This window comes from Myiozetetes cayanensis, unplaced genomic scaffold, assembly GCF_022539395.1.
Source record: "Myiozetetes cayanensis isolate MyiCay16 unplaced genomic scaffold, myiCay2020 scf1, whole genome shotgun sequence".
NCBI classification, from domain to species: Eukaryota; Metazoa; Chordata; class Aves; order Passeriformes; family Tyrannidae; genus Myiozetetes; species Myiozetetes cayanensis.
In genome coordinates, this window is record NW_026086604.1 from 121,129,807 (window position 1) to 121,147,068 (window position 17,262).

Sequence of the window (17,262 nt, forward strand, 5' to 3'; positions counted from 1 at the left end):
GTACTTTTTTGAAGTTTAAATACAGTACAATAGCAAACATTTCAATTTCAGTAGGAAGAAAGTGGAAAGTACATTTATTGATGCAATAATAAGAATTCAATCCTGCTGAGATCTATGGTAATGTTCTACTACTTCCATTTCATAGCATTTATATATTTATTGGCACAGTTCAAGTTCTGGAGAGTAAAAAAAAAAAAGTAGTATCTATCACCTGTTTCAAAATTTCATGCCTTTTTATCTTTACCTTAACAAAAATAAAAGATCTTCACATACAGACAAAAAAACCAGTCAAAGTGCCAAGACCCAGGAAAAAGTTCTGTCTTTCCTCTTTTTATAGTCTTATGATTAATTGTGGTAGGGAAAAGTAACGGATACTGATAACTCACCAGAAATGTGGTTCTTTTCGTGATGCACTGCATATAGTAAGAAAATTAGGCGAGAAGTTCAGAAAGAAAAATAGCTGCTTTGAGGAAAAATATGTACTATTACTGTTTCTTTGCCACAGTAAAACCTCCGTTATGAAAGAGAAGCATTTAAAGCTACAGCTCTGCTTCCTCAAAATGAGAAACAACTTCAGTGTTACATACAATCAATTAATTTTTACATTTTTCTTCTTCAGATCATGCTTTACGAACTTTCCATAATTTCATTCTTTACTGGCACATTCCAACTCCCAGATGACATGTATTCAACTGCTTGTGTGTCCCAGGTGTTCATCCAGCACCACCTTCTACCTGGGCTTCTCTAATCAGCTTCGATCCCAAACATGTTTTGCTTGGTTAATCCTATGTCAATCTAAGGCGTAGGGATAAATGTGTATATTTCTGTAATATCTTTTTCCTGTTATATCTTTTCAGATACCTGTCTATATATTTATTTGCTAAGAATATAACGAAGATGTTCCTATTTAGATGTGCTGCCCAGCCGCCAATCCAACTACTCTGATTTTTAAAAATCCTCTCACTTCAACATTGCCCACTACTGTCACCAAATTCTGTGACTTGCCTTGCCCCAACTATGTTTTTTTCTTTGGCTACAGCACTTCCATTATTGCTGAAACACAAGAATATTAAAAGGGTTCCTTCATCTCACAAGTCACATCAGTAAAACTGAAGAAAAAGCATAAAAGAAAACTCAAATTCACAAAATAAATCTAAGAGCTTTGCTATCTAGGTATGTGTCATCATTGTTTTCTTCAAAAGGTTTTTGTGGTTTGAAAACACAGATAAAATTCTCAATCTGTGCCATCCTTGCTCTGAGCTAAAACCCTCACCTTCTACCAAGATTATTAGAGAAAATATATTTAACCTCTCTACATTTAAAAAAATAGAATCATTGAATAAGTCTTCAAAGACTACTACTATAATCAAACTGACAGAAAAAGATCAAAAACAGCAGGGTAAGTATCTTTAAATTTAGACAGGCACAGTTCTACTTCTATAGAGCACTGAAGTCTACTACCTGTCACAGGTACTTTGAAAGGAACCAGTCTTTAGTTTCACTTTGTGTTGCTTCAGTGTATGCTGAGCAGGACCAAGTTCTAAATTATGAAATTGAAATTTAAAAGAAACAAACTTCAAAATACATGGCTAGATTTAACAGAAATGTGTATTTCTGATAACATCAACTCAGAGTATAGATGAAATTTAGTTACTGGCTATAACTTGCTTACTGCATTCCATTTGCTGGTGCTAGGTGTGTGAGACCTTTCCTCTATGTTAGTATTTAAAATAAATGTGAAAATAAATGAACACAAACTGTGCAGAGAAGAAATTAAGTTTTGTACATACCATATATGTGACCAAATACATTGTATTCAAAAAAATTGCATGTATGTATAGAAGTAATGTATTTCTTTCTTTTCACAAACTGTTTTTCACCATGTGCTTTAATAAATAACAGCTTAAAATTTTTATTTAGCAAAAATAAAAATTTAAAACTTTGTTCCACACAGTTTTAGGCATACTTTACTACTGAGTATGTTACTTTCATTTACGTTAATTTGATTTTTAAAAGGTATGACATTATCTTAGAAAGAAAGAAGTTTAGTTTAAAGCCCTGTGAAATAAATCCAAAAAGCACGGCCAGCAGGTCGATGGAGGTGATTCTGCCCCTCTATTCTGCTCTCATGAGATCCCACCTGGAGTGCTGCATCCAGCTCTGGAGTCGTCAGCACAGGAAGGATATCAACCTGTTGAAGCGAATCCAGAGGAGGGTCAAGTAGATGATCAGAAGAGAAGGTAGAAGAGAAGGTTTAAAGGTGATCTAACTGTGGCCCTTCAGTAACTGAGGGAGCTGACAAGAGGACAAGGTGCAATGACTTTAAACTGAAAGAGGGTAGGTTTAGATTAGAAAAAGAGGAAGAAATTCTTTATTGTGAGGCACTGGAACAGGTTGCCCAGAGGAGTTGTAGATGCCCCACGCCTGGAAGTATTTAAGGCCAGATTGGATGGTGCTGGTCTAGTGGCAGGTGTTCCTGCCTATGGCAAGGGAGTTGGAACCAGATGATCTTTCAGGTCCCTCTCAATCCAAACCAGTCTATAAATCTATGATTTTATGATGAATCAAGTGGAAAAGGTGTAATATTCAAAACTGCAGGAATCTAAATATTTTTACAGAAAATACTGTGTTTAAGTATCAGAAGACAAAAAAGTCTTCATGGCTTATAGAAGCACCTGAAAACTGAAATCTCTAACAGTATTTAAGCCACAAATACTGAAAAAGTAATTCTGCTCAGTGCAACAACTTGCCAGAGGTACAACTGTGATATAAAGAAAAAATGCCATGGAAACTACTCTAGGGAAAGGTGACCACAGCATGAATGCTTTCACAACCCATTCAAGAAACTACATAGCACAAAGAAAAAATGAGTTGGGAGAAAGATATTTTCAAAAACAAATGGTTAGAAAGAGGAATTTGAAAGAAAGAAGTTTTATTTTTGAAAAAGTAGTCATCCAGAAAATTAAAAGCTCACTTGCAAGAAAGAGATAAAGCATCATTTTTTTTCATCTCGTTATATGCTTACTGTTAATTTCCTAGCAACTGTAGGTGAATTTTGTACTATGAATTGCTGTTTAAGAGACTTAAATTATTTAGATGCATGTGGCTGACTTAAGCCCAGAGAGCTTTGGGGTGTTACTTATCTATGCCATTTTTAGAAGTTGAATTGAGGTCTTTTTTCACATTATAACCTGGCTGCATATCTACATTTGATAGTGTATCTAATGTAAGTGAGATCTGACAGAAGGGATCCATAAACGGCACAGGAGGAAGGATGAATTGTTATGATCACTCTGAACAGAGAAGTGACCTCTTCAAGTGACAGCAGTGTAGATCTCTCTATCTAATGAGCTGCAGAGAAGGAGCAGTGATATGAACAAGTTCTTCACCAATGTCCTTGTGGATATGAGCCTTTCCATAGCCCTTGCTGAATACATTGTGTTGTCCTACCTTTTGAATGTTCAGTTCAAGAAAGAAATCTGTATCACTTAAAAGACAACTTTCTAAAAAAAAAAAAATCAAGAAATTAAATAAAAAAAGTTTGTTGCCCCATTGCCAAGCCATCGTATTTCACCCTCCCCTTAGCAATCCTCTACCAAAGCTTGTGTGTGAAAACTAGACAAACAGCCACATCATTTCTAAAGGAAATCCCTTGGCACAAATCAGGGTGGTACAGATTATATAGCAATGGGAAGGCCTGGGAGCCATAAGTGACCACATTTGGAGGACCACATGTGGATGTATAACTCTGCTACCAGTAAGATTTCATGGTCATAAATCAGGACAATGAATAACATCACATATTCCAGGAGAAAATAAAAGGAAACATTCTAAATTGAAGTTTATAAAAGTTCAGTATCCAGAAATTGTGAGCACTATCCTGGACTACGCATTAACATCTGTCCCTTCCATACAGAGCATTCAGAGGCTGCCACAAACTCTGATAGTGTATCCTAGGGTCACCAGAACAACCTTCAGACAAGCCCTCCTGCCTCAGGATCTTCTTCCAGACCCATACCAGAGGCACAGCCTAGAAACAAAATTCTTAGAGCACTCAGACAAGTTTCCTGCATGTCACTGATTTCCTCTAAAAGCAAGATTAAGTTTGTGTCTACAGCTACTAATTTTGCCAGTTGCACAGAAAGGAAGTCCAAGGGTAAAGATATATATGTTCTGTCTAGAGGACATCTGCCTGTTTATATATTTGCCAGATAACCTGACCAAGCAGTAAAAACATGGAAGCTGACACCTGAGTAAGTCAGAACTGTCCCTTTCCACTCATTACCCCCAAACTTGCTCTTATTTGCCCCAAAATCACCTCAGAGATACCAAAGCCTAGGTACACGTACAAGTACCTTAATCTGATTCAGCATAATAGAGAATTAGGGTAATTCAGACCTATCATACCACCTGTATCTGACAGGAGTAGAAGATGTGAGCTTTCCCAGTTGCAGGACAAGAGGGAAACAATGACTTGTAACTCCACCATGCAAGACAGGCAACTAAGCCCTGCACTGAGGTACTGTCATGACCTCTTGAGTACAGCTCTGGAGACTCCAGTTCTCCCAGCACTCTTGTTCTCAACTGGAACTGCCTGTCTGCAGCTCAGTAAACACCCAACTACTTAAGAAATGTGAAACTGGAAAACTTCTTACACTTCAGGACATCCAGGCTTGATTTCAGACCAAATACAGCCATCCCATTTCCAGGGTTGCTATGTCAGCTCGCTCCTGGATATGACTGGGACAGATCATCACGTGAAGCACTGTTCTCAAGAACAGAGAGAGCACAAAACTGCCACTTTGAAGTGTACACTCCAGTCTGAAGCAGAGGAACTTGAATCAAGTGTATCTCAATCCACTTAGTTCAGTCTAGAAACACAGAAAATAAAGAACAAGCATTACCAAGTTGCTATAAACCATTTTTTTCTCTAGGTCGCCTATCCAGGGTGTATTTTACAGTCTACAAAGCCAAAGATCACAACTACTGTATCTAGACACCTCCTCACCTCCTCATATTTTAAACACCCCAGACGTTGTTTAGACCTATTCTCCTGGTCATGAGCAGGCAAAGGATCAGAATCGTGTCAGAATTTATTGACCTGGAGAACCAGAGATTTGAAGAATAAATGGTAAATATAAGCTGGTTTTAAATGTGTAACATGGGCAGGACCTGGTCAAAACTGCTGGCTGTCCAAGCCAGAAGCATTAGCATACTCATGCTGCACCCATAGCATACCCCATCAATGGCTCTGAGTAGGCTTGGAGCACCAAGTACTGATGACATTTGAGGAGACACTCATGCCTCTCTATTGTCTCCAAGTTGTATACTCGGCTTGTGTGTCCAGAATTGTGTGCTGTGAGCTAGTAATCCCTTTTATGTTGAGCAATGGCAGAATGCTGCTCAAGCTTCACTGTTTTCACTCTGTCAAGCCTGGGGTTTTCTTTTGGTTGTCATCTCCTTCCTGCCATAAAAGGTTGGCTACACGAGACATTCTCCTGGCCTATAACTGGACTTTCATGAAAGCTGGACAAGAAGCATTAGAAGTTGCAGACAGAGCTGAATGGTGGCTGGTACATGTACATGTCTTGTGACTGCATAGAATTCACTCGTCACTTTTTGTGATTTGGGTGCTGAGCGTGGCAGAAATTGCCTCAGGAAAAGATGAGCTTTTTTTTCTTTCTGCTACAACAAGTTGTCCCTCTTGATTCTGATTCACTAAGAGGCCTGTAATCCAAAAGTTTGCATCATTCAGCATTCAGTCCAGCAAAGAGGAAAAAAAATAGGCTAGGACTTGTCCATGTTGGTTATCTGTGGTTAGTAGAGAGCTTTCTATTCAGAGCTGTAAGACAGAATGGAACTCAGATTGTCACAGGGAGTGGGAAAACGCCGTGGGAAAAAATAAAAGGAAAGAAAATATCCTTAGTCATAAAAGGAGGCATGATCATGTGTAAGAAGGTCTTGTCCGAGCACAGACTGTATCAATATTGGCTTGGTGTCATCCCCTTAGCGTGTAATGGTAATATATTGTGATTACTAATGACTACAGAGTTACTAGGCCAATATACCAGCCAGCTGTTTTCCCTGGGTAACATGCTTCTTCTCATCATTATTGTAACCAGCTATTTTATGGTGGGTTTGAGAAGAGACAATGTACACAGACACCTTACAATATTCCTGGACTCCAGACCCTTCTCTAAGGGATATGGTGCAATGCAGTACTCAGAAAAAGGAACAAAATAAGAAAATTAACTGGACAGATGGACAACGTGGCCAGCACCTTGCATGCTTGAGAATGCTTAGACATCTAGATGAGCCTATAAAAAGATGCCATGTCTTGGGATATGTGCCTGAGCATCTAAAGGATATAAAATTGTACATATAGTTTAACTTAGTGCTACAATCAAGAGCAATTTCCCACAAATAAACCAGATTCATCGCTTTAGAGCGGCATCTACCATTTCTCTATGCAGGAAAACGAATCCCAGTCTTCATGAGCAATCATGGATAGAACTCTACGTGCTTAGTCACAGCATTCCACTTTATCTAAACAGAATTTATGCTCACTGGACACAGTAATTAGAGGGTTACTGAAATCTGAATAAGAAATAAACATTCTTTCTGCATGAATCATTCAGAAAAAGTCCTCCTTTGCTCCTGAAACAGCAGATTGAAATTGACTGCATTTAACACTTATAGAGAAGAATGCAGAGTTTAGCTCTTTCTCTTATAGATGAAAGCACAGTTTCTCTCTAACTCACTAGTCTAAAAAGTGAGGTGCTGGATGTGCCTTCTTTCTTTCAGCTTCTTTATGTCATTTATTCAATTGACTCCAAACTTGCTTATACACAAAACCTTCTGTGAGTCAGTAACAGGAAAAAAAGGAAAAAATACACACCATTCTATAAAAAAATGGCAGATTTTACAACCTTACACAGAATGGAGGACCATTCTGTTGATGCTTTCTCGTTCCAAGAATTACATACTGAATAGTGAATAAATTCTACTACATTATTAAAACTAATTTTTTTTTTTCCATTGGATCATGAAAGATGATTCCTGCTAGTCGGGAACTCAACACCAAAATAGAGTGGGCCTTCAAAAAAAAAACAAGAAACAATCAGACTTCACTATTATTTGATGTTATTGTCCATCTAAGCATAAATTATTCAACTGTGTATATTGCATACATTTCCAGTGCAATGGGAATAGGGGTACACAAATAACAAAAATATGGTGATTTTCTGTTTGTTGCGGGTTTTTTTCCACTTTGAGACTCTCTTCATTAGCTCTTTAAATCTTTATCTCACTCATTATACGTCTCATAGCTATGTGAAAAGTATATAAAGTACATAAGGTGTTGGTATTACCCTTGATCAAGTAGGAGAAAGAAAAAAAAATGAGACTCTTTGGAATAGATCCAAGATACTATGCCATGGAGAACAGTTTTGTAGTGACCTCTTCTTGCAGCTTCCAGTGTAAGGTTAGAGGCAGGATGGAAATGAAGAGTTGTTTGATTACATATTCACTTCCTATTGCTCTCAGGTGATACTCCTGTTAGAGACAGTGATTTCTAGCTGCCATCAGCCATGATGATTTTGCCTAATCCAGTTGCCTCTGTTAGCCATTATATCCAACTCCAAGTTTCCATTTGCTTCCCAGAAATACTTCCATTTAAATCATTAAGATTTTATTAGCTTCATCTTACATGCAATTCTTATTTTTTCTCCTTTATACCACAGAACTGCAAGAAAATAGGTAAAGCTTCTCCTAATTTTCAGATGCACTGCAAATGAAAAATGAATGTAAAGTGAAATGACAGAACTCCAATTTATTACTATTGGGAAACGGGAACCAGACTGAACAACCTTGCAATTACTAAACTGAAGAGCTGCCTCATCTGTTGCAGATTAAAAGAAAATATTTTTCACTTGTTTAAACTTCTCTTTATTTCTTCTAGTAGCACTGTTTTTAGTGTCTAATCAATACAATCTTTAATGATGGATGCAGAATGAAACATAACTGGTTTCAAGGACCAACTACTATGTAGCATCAATGCTTACTGTCCATAAGCACAGCATTACTTTGACTTCTAACAATTAACCAGCTGCAAAATGGTTAGAACCATTGACCCAGAGTAAAACCACGACAATTCCTGATTCAGAGATGATTATTTCCTCATCTACCTTCTACATAAAAACTGTATCTACATTTCTAGTTCTAGTGATGCCACAGCCAACACTATTCTACATCAGGGTAAATGCAGAGAAGTCAGATGTAGCAATCATCTTTCAAAACAGAAATATTGATAGTAGTATGCTCTTTTTGTAACCAATGATGAAATTTCTGTAATTCAGTATCACATAATAAAGCATTAAATAGATAATAAAACAGGGGGAAAGCCTAGACTTATACATTTATTATTCTTATTAATCCTGTGTCTTTAGTAGTAGTTTCTGACAAAAGCTTCCTGACTGAAATGAGTATTTTCTTTAAACAGTTCTTAGCTTTTCCAGACATTTAAATTTTACAGAGAAAGTTCCACGGAATTTACATTATGCTTCAGATTTCTAAAAATCACTCTCATACTTTATAAAAATCCAATTACTATTAAAATTCTGGGAACTGGATGATGATATGCAATTAGATTTAATTCAGTATAATTAGACTGAATCACTAGCTAACACAATTACAACCTGATGCAAGTCAGATTCTCATTTTATTTACCTTGCTATGTGTCAGTAATAACAAATCTGTTAATATCAATATAGTAAATTATTCCTTTGCCTAACTGAAGCTACAGCATTTGTGGGAGAAGTCTGTAGATAAGAGAATAACAGCCTGTATATGAAAATCTGACGGATCATTGCATCAATGCACAGTAACCGCTTTAAGGATGAAAAATAATTGCCTTTGCTTTGATTTACGTGTGCTTAGCACAAAGTCCACATTCTGTTGTCATGTTGGACTTAAAAAACACAACAAATATGAACTAAATAAGATACATGTATCAGACCTATTTAGACATTAGACTATTAGACCTGTATTAGACATATTTGGAGCAGGAAGCTATATAGTGTTACTTTTCACACAGGAGAGTAACACAAAATGACCATATACATAACACAGTAATAGCAACCTAAAGAAGAAGCAATCATACAATGCTTTAAGAAAAATACTTTAGCTTACATACCACATAGTTAATCAATTTCATGCAAGATAAACATCCTCCATCAGAGTAAGCAAGCAGAATTTAAAATACTTCTTTAATCTAGGTTATTTCTCATTTGTTTTGATTATATTTATGGCCTTAAAATATGAAAAATATGCTTTCTCAATTCTCTCTCCTGAAGTACTTAGACTGAAATCACTGCAAAAAATACATATCTTTTTCTCTTAACATGATAATGGATTTATTATGTTGCTTCATTATCTACACAGAAGTGCCTTTTGAGCTGACATTTCTATGCATAAAACCTAAATTATGGTCCAAATGTCAACTGAAAAAGACTCTCAGTTGTGTGTCCTGCCGTCTCCCCCAGCTCTGTCTCTTTACAAAGACAGCAGTACAAACACTCCACAGAAATGAGAGAGGAGAAATGATGCATACAGACTCCACAGGCAAGCGATATCCAAAGGCAACTCTCTCTAAAAGTATGGATGACCATTCTGAAGATAAGTAAATGTGTAGCAAGGTCAGAAATGACACTCAATCTGTCACTACAAAGTCAATCAGCCCTTGCACATTTCTCACATGCAATGTTTACAGACTCTCCATAAAAATTGCAGCAAAATTGTGGAAGCAGCTCTACTGCTACTCTGTGGCCTAGAGAAAAAGGATTTAATTTTCCAGACACCGAGAAAAAGCTCCTACACATTATCACCATGCTCTGCATGTAATCAGAGTATACTGAAGAAGCTGCAAACTTATATTTAGGCAACAATAAGGAAAACTAGTGATGGAGGGGACAGAAGAATGCAGATAGTTCGATGTAGGAAAAACACACCTAGAGTACATGTCAAAATCTACTAAAATTATTTAAAGGTAATTGATAAAAGATGGCAAGGAAGAATAATCAAAATTTACTTTTATACGCTCTTCTAGCTCGTCCACTGCTCTGACTGCCAGTCTACATCGAATCAGCCTCTCTGGGTTGCCCAAATGATTAAATGAACATTTACCTGCAGCTAGCCACAATCCCAGCTTCCATGCTCCCTGCCTTTTCTCCTCCTGGCTAAGAAAGAGATGACTATACTAAAGTATTCCACAGTGCATGTCTTCAGTAGACCTAAACATTAAACAGGGTTTTCATAAGGTCTCCTTGTAATTTCATCTGTTTCGCCCATTACAAACAGCCCATCAAGAGGTGAAAATTTCACATGCAAAGGTGACATCCTGACCTCATAATAGTCAACAGCAAAACTCCTCATAGGCAAGAAAAATCCCTGACCTCTTCAGTTAAGGTCCTAATACAGTTAATATTAGTGTCCCTCTCAGGAAATTGTTTGGAAGATGTCCTTTCCCATCACTTTCTTTTGAAATCTGCATTTTTTTCATAACCTGAATCAGTATAAATGTCACACACTAGCACAAGGGAAAAGAACGGATGAACGGTTTTTATAAGTCCTAAAGGTAGTCTCATCACATTAACAGGCTGGTACTGCTCCAGTCATATGTATCTCATTAAAATGCAGCTAAAAACCTAAGGTTACACATCCATTAATCACACTAAACCTGGATCTTTTTCACTAGTTTCTGAAGAAAAAAAAAGCACTTGCTAAGTACATTTTCCAGTCAAATGGAAGCCTTGACCTCCTTTGTTCCAAATGATTAAAAGATAACAATATTTAATCACATTTTCATATCAGGAATCCAATTTCTATCTTTTTGGGAGGGGGGAAAAAAATGTCTATAGCCAGACGGAGTGGAAGACGAGGTGTATGTGATGGCATAAATATAGATACTTCACAGTCTTCCAAGAGACTTTGAGTAACTATTTATATCACAACTAAACCACCTTCAACTCCGAATGGAATATCAAAATTCTGCTTAATTAATAGTATGGCTTGTTATTCAGTGTTTGGTTTATTGTCTACCAAAAGAGGAAACACGAAAGATTGAAGTGGTAGCTGTACCTATTTTATATTTTTAGCATACTCCTATCACTTTTAACCTATATACGATCAACTGAACAGCTAGCTATCTATGAAACAAACAAAATACCAATAATTTATGCATTTTATGCACAAAACACAGTTACTATGTGTATGCTGCTTACTTTCCATTCCAAATTAGGTGTTTTAAATTTTTTTCCTTGGAGATCTTACATTCATGCCTGCAGTTCACCCACCTCTTGTCAAAGAAAGCTTTCAGTTCAATAGTTAGGTACCCTGGAGACCTAATGATAACCATCAAAACCTTTAAAAATCAGAATTTTGTATAATTAAAAGCCTAGGCATACAGAATGTGTCATATAATTTTCTTCATCTGTTCTATAAAGGAGATATACTAATGCATGTTTTAATAAAGTGTTTTAAAATAAAATTACAATATCACGTTACTTCCCTACTCCAAAATAACATGATTCAAGAAGTTTCCTGAGAACTATGAAATAAACTTTGTTTCCATGTAAGCTTAATAACAAATTCTTAAAAGCATGTAATAGCTTGTATTAATTTATGGTTTCAAGACAGTAAAGTTCTGCTTAATGTCTTATTCGTGGATTTTCAGAATGTTGTGCTGTTTACTATTTGGTAGATTTGCCAGTATGAAGTTTTAAGTTCCCCCTTTACTCAAGAACTAGACCTCCTCTGGAATATTGCATCCAGTCTGAAGTGTTCCAAACAACTGAAGGAAGCCTCCTCCAGTGTCCATCAAGGCAGTCAGGGGTTGGAGGCCTTGCCCTGTCAGAAGCTGAGAGAGCACGACCTGCTCAGCCCAGAGATGAGGTGGCTTTAGCAGGGACCTAACATCAGCCTGTCAGTGCCTCATGAGGAGGACACCAACAAGGTGGAGCCAGGCTGTTCACAGACATGCATGGCACAAGAATGAGAGACAATACCCATGAATTGAAACTGGGAGGCAATGGCTCAACATACAGAAGGAAAATTGCTACCAGGATAATTAAGTGTTGCGTATGATTGTCCAAAGAGGTTGTGGAATTGTTTTCCTCGTAGCTTTTCCAGACAGAATTGAACAAATCCCTAAGCAACGTGGTCTGAATTCTGTGTTGACTCTGACTGATGGGTCCCTTCCAACTACAATGTTTCTGTGATTTAGTGTAATCATGAGCATTATAAAAAGTAACAGGATATGAAACTTTCAGTTTGACCTGAATAAAACCTAGGACACATCAGTGAAGTTTTTTATAAAAGAGAAGAATGGAAGAACTAGGGACAAACTAGGGACAAACAAAAGACCTACTATAAGTAATCATCTTCTTACAGGCATTTCTGAGCTACCTTCACTGAAGACCATTTCACTTTCTTAAACAAAAATAATTTATAGTTATGCGGTAGCTTTAAAACAAAGTATCCTGATAGTTATTACACATTATAAAGAAACTTCAACAATGTTAGTACGCTTCGTGAGTCATAAATGTCAACATTTATATTGAAAAATACCATTAATAAGAAGTTACAGGAAAACAAGAACAAATATTTGCTTCCTACTACCTTCCCATATCACAATCTACATTCTATATTGACTAAATTCTAATTAATTCAAGTAAACATCTTCTTGAAGGTTATATAACAAAAGTTTTCAATCACTTTTCCCCATAAAGGAATGTCTAAATTGTGTAATATCACCTTGCCCACCTTGACTGGGAAAGAATGTATGAACAGCAAAATTGAACTGAACCAAAGACCTGTTCAGAGTCCGATATCTTATCCCCAGACACCCAACAGTAACTGCATAAGGAAAAGTGTGGAAGTGCAAGGCAACCTGCAATGGTACCTATTTGGAATACTCTGAAGCATTCAGAATATTTTCCAGTTTAGGACATTCTGATTCAGAGCCATTATCTCTCTGCTTTCTAGCCTTTGATACACTTTTTATCTCAGAATTTTTCCAAATCATTGTTTTGAACTCATATTAACTTTCTTGCATTGAAAAATTTCTTCAGTAGAAAGCTATATAACTACATATTGTATAAAAATGAAGATAAGCATGGAGAAGTTTGGGTATGTCCTCAAGGCAAAGTTATACTATACCTTGCTGAAAGGATTCTAAGATGGCCTCAAAGTATTGAAACATTATTTTTGAGCAGCAGTTAAGCATTACTTCTGCTGTAATTTTTAAGCTGCTTGAAGACAAAGCTACAGATTAGCATGAAGACACAAACTTCATAATTCATTAGAGAAGTTGTAATAATAAACTCAACACTAGTTTAGTCTTGCCCAGCATGCGATGACATTTGCAACATAATGTATTCATTACAAGTAAGTTACATAGAATAAGGAATAAATTCTTTGGTCATGTATGATCATACTAATCTAAAAACTCAAAACCAAAAGGAGAAAATGAAAGGTGATTTCATCAAGTAATGTTAGCTCTAAAATGCCTTACCTATCACTTTCAGCAAACAATCAAGTGATTCAGCAATGCAATGTTCTCTGAAAAAAATGCTTATTTATCTGGAAATCATTACTGAAACCCTGATGCATGACAAATATGTTTTATCATGGAATTGCCCAGTGTTCTGTCTTCACATGAGAGTTAACTTTAACTCATCAGATGTGTTAGGTAGCTTCCTATTTCAATACAGCAACTTAAAGAACATTTTCTTACACCTGCTTGAGAAGACTGGAAAATTGATAAATATTAACTTGAATTTCTATGGAAAGTTCATGTAAACTCTATGCATATAGGACACAGCATATAATCCTCAGCAAATATGGCCCAAATCTCTTCTGCAAAAGGTAAAAAACCCTCACTCCTGAGATACATGAAGCTCTCTCAGGTAAATGGTTGAACTATGACTATTCTGCAAACCAGAAATACTTTCTATTGCAGTTTGAACACACATACCCAAAGCAGCTTAAAGTCAGCTAGTCTGAATACCAACAATACACAGGCAGTCTGGTAAATATGTGCTTAATTTACCAGTTTGGAGATGACTAGACTATATCCCTACTCTCCCAACTCATTCTTCCTTGGCTATAATTGTTCATACACACAGGATTTGATTATTCCCAAAGCTACATTTCTCCTACTAAGCATTAGTTGATTACTAATAATGTAATATTATTAGTATTGTAATACTAATAATGTAACTGTTTCAGCTACATTTAGTTACCTTCAGTATTCATGGTAACTCACACCAGGACTCATATCATTTTCAGGACAGGCAAACAAAAATTTGTACTTTCAGTAGGCAAATTTTATTTTTAACAGCAACTTCTATGGGACTATCTCAGCTAGCGAGATGAAAAACTGAAAATTATTTTCCACTTTACATGCTTTTTAAAAAGTATACAGTTTTTATAATGGAATCTCTTTTTAATGTAATTTTTATTAAGAAATTAGAAAATACATATGTCAGACAACCACAATATTATCCTTTTATCCCAGGAGAAAATCTAATAGGAACACCTGTTCTAAATGAAGCATGTGCTTGGAATTTCAGCAGTGAAGATGCTATTTCGTTTTTATTTTTAAACTGCTTTGTGCACAGGAAGGTGGTGGAGAATGGAAAATTTATAACAGCTTAAGAACTATTATTCCCGTTTCATCTGTAGACTGCACTTCATTTGTGGAAAAGCAGATTAATGGAAAAACAGACACTACTGTTTACAAAACTGATACTGTAATGTCAGATTCAAAATATTTGAGTGCAACTATACACATTCACACAGACTTTGATACCAAAATACAAACAAATCTGACAGAACAATTTTTTGGGTAGGCTTAACTATTATTCTGCATTTGCATCAACTTGGCCACTAAGAAGCATAATGGCATGATTTTCTCTTTTTTGGAACTCTGAACTGGCAGTGACATTTTCATGCAAAAGAGAGCTATTTCAGTACTTATATAAGGAAGCTAACACCAATGGTAGGTAAATATGACTGATTGCATCTTTTCTCTGAGGCCATGACCTGTTTTTTCCAAATGTTTTGGATCACATCTTTGCCATCAAAATGAAAAAGAGGTGCTAAAATAGTGCATTATTTGCTTCATTCACAGTGAAGAGTTATATATAGTTGAGACAAAGAAATTTTATAAAAATAACAATGCAGTTTAAGTGTATGAAGGGATGGAATTGCCTTTCAAGACCACTCTGGTATTACGACAGAGAACAAGCCTGCATCTCTTCCTGAACAAAGTAGGTGTTCAGGGTACAAAACGTAAGCTGGGGCCACTGATACAGGAATGCATTGGACATGAGAGAAAATTCAGAAACACTCAACAAAAACATATCTTCAACAGATATAGGGGATGCTGTTGGGGAGCCAGGGTTGTGGGGAGAGATGGGACAAGAGAGAGAGGAGTTAGAGAGGACATTTGAAAAACCTTAATATGAAACACCTTCCTTTTTTCTGTTCATGAGGTCTCAGCACAGCTTACAGGCCTTTGTGAGCTTGCAAATTAAATACTGAATAACTGTCACAAAACTATTCTTCTGTCACAGAAAACAAAATGTCAAGGAACTAAAGCTGACAATGTTGAAAGACAAATGTTTAAAATTCCTCAGTTTCTGTGTCAGCATTTGTTCTGTGCTGTTTGTGACAGAGAATCTCAACAGCTTTTGCATCAGAAAAGCACATTCATGCATTTTCATGTGTCAAAAGGTCTCCACAACCCGATTCACTACTTCCTTCCCCACGACCAGTTTGTTTTAAACATTTCTCCCCTCTTAAATTCTCATGTAGTTTAACAGCGGGTTTAGACCTCTTCAGAGTGCTTAAAAACACCAACTGCCACGGGCTTGGGGTAGATCTTTCAAAGATGAATATGCATTTTGTGCATTACAAGTAATACCTCCTTTTTTTTTTTTTTTGTAATAGTGATAAGCACGAATGATTACTGATTGCTATTACGTTCCATCTCAGATCAAAACTCAGACATTTTAGGTGAGTCAAAACAACTGCACCCTTGCTGGAAATTACCTTCCCGATGCCCTGCACTGACAACCGGGAAGCTGCCGGCCGGGATGCACAGACCGCTTTGCCACCGAAAATACAATTACACAAAATTCTGTGTATTGTATTCTGTGTCTCTCCCATCCGAGACGGGACGGGACGGGCCGGGAAGCGACGTGACAGGACAGGACGGGACGGGACGCGTACACACCCGCCCTCTGCCTGCTCCGGGCAGCTCCGACACCAGCCCAGCGGTGGTGCCCGAGGGGAGCTCCCCGCCGTCGCCCACCTGTTTCGCCCCCACGGGGCAGCTCGCCCGACGCCCTCCGGAGCTCCCCTCTCCCCAGCCGACCTCGAGGAGCTGGCACCGCCCGCCGAGCTCCAGCAGCCGCTCCCTGCCGGCTCCCGAGTTGCCGTGGGTGCCCCGGGCACCCCGCGACACGACCACGGTCCCGCAGGACGCGGGGATCGCAGAGGACCCCCGAACACAGCAAGGCACACACCCACCCGGCCGGGCATGCCCTGCAAGGACTGCTCTTCCACTCACGCTCCCACGACTCAAAACTTGCCGGGGGGCAGCCGTGTCCCCCCGCCCACGCCACCTTGGCCGCCCTCACACGGTCGAACTTCCCGAAACCTTCCCAAAGGTCCCAAAAATACCACCCCAGCAAGTCAAGGGTAACGTCCTGGCAGCGGGGCCGGCCAGCCGCGCTCCCCCTGCCCGCCGCGGCCGGGCGGAGCGGAGCGGAGCGGAGGGGCAGCCGCCCGGTGGGTGCCACTCACCTTCCGCGCCTCCGCCTTATCTCTTCGCTCGCGGGCTGCAACTTCCAGCGCTTCCCCTAACTGCCATCTTCCACGGGAGCGACGGGGACAGGAGCGAAGCGGGCCGGGGAGGAAAAGTTGCGGCGGCGGCGCTTAGGTGGCCATCGCGCCGGCGGGGCGAGCTGTGCCGTGCGCGGCGGGCGGGGCGGCGGCAGCGGCAGCTGGCGCGGGGCTGCGCGCTGCGATCGCCGCCCGTGGCGACGCGGGGAGGATTTGCTAAAAATAGCGGCTCGCTCGGCGCGGCGGGCGGGGGAAGGCGGGGGGAGGCGGCCGGGCTGAGCCGCGCTCCCCGCCGCGGCCGCTGGGGGCCAGGCGGGCCGGGCAGCGCTGCGCCGCCGCCGGGGAACAGCGCCG

General features: G+C 38.8%; 1 protein-coding gene across 1 annotated transcript in view; it reads right to left on the bottom strand.

Moving 5' to 3' along the window:
• HDAC9 (histone deacetylase 9) overlaps positions 1–17,016 on the bottom strand; it is a 451,751-nt gene extending 434,735 nt beyond the window's left edge. The window contains 1 exon segment of the mRNA XM_050308389.1: positions 16,870–17,016. The gene's annotated coding sequence lies outside the window, so the exon portion shown is untranslated.
• Positions 17,017–17,262: the final 246 nt, after the last annotated feature.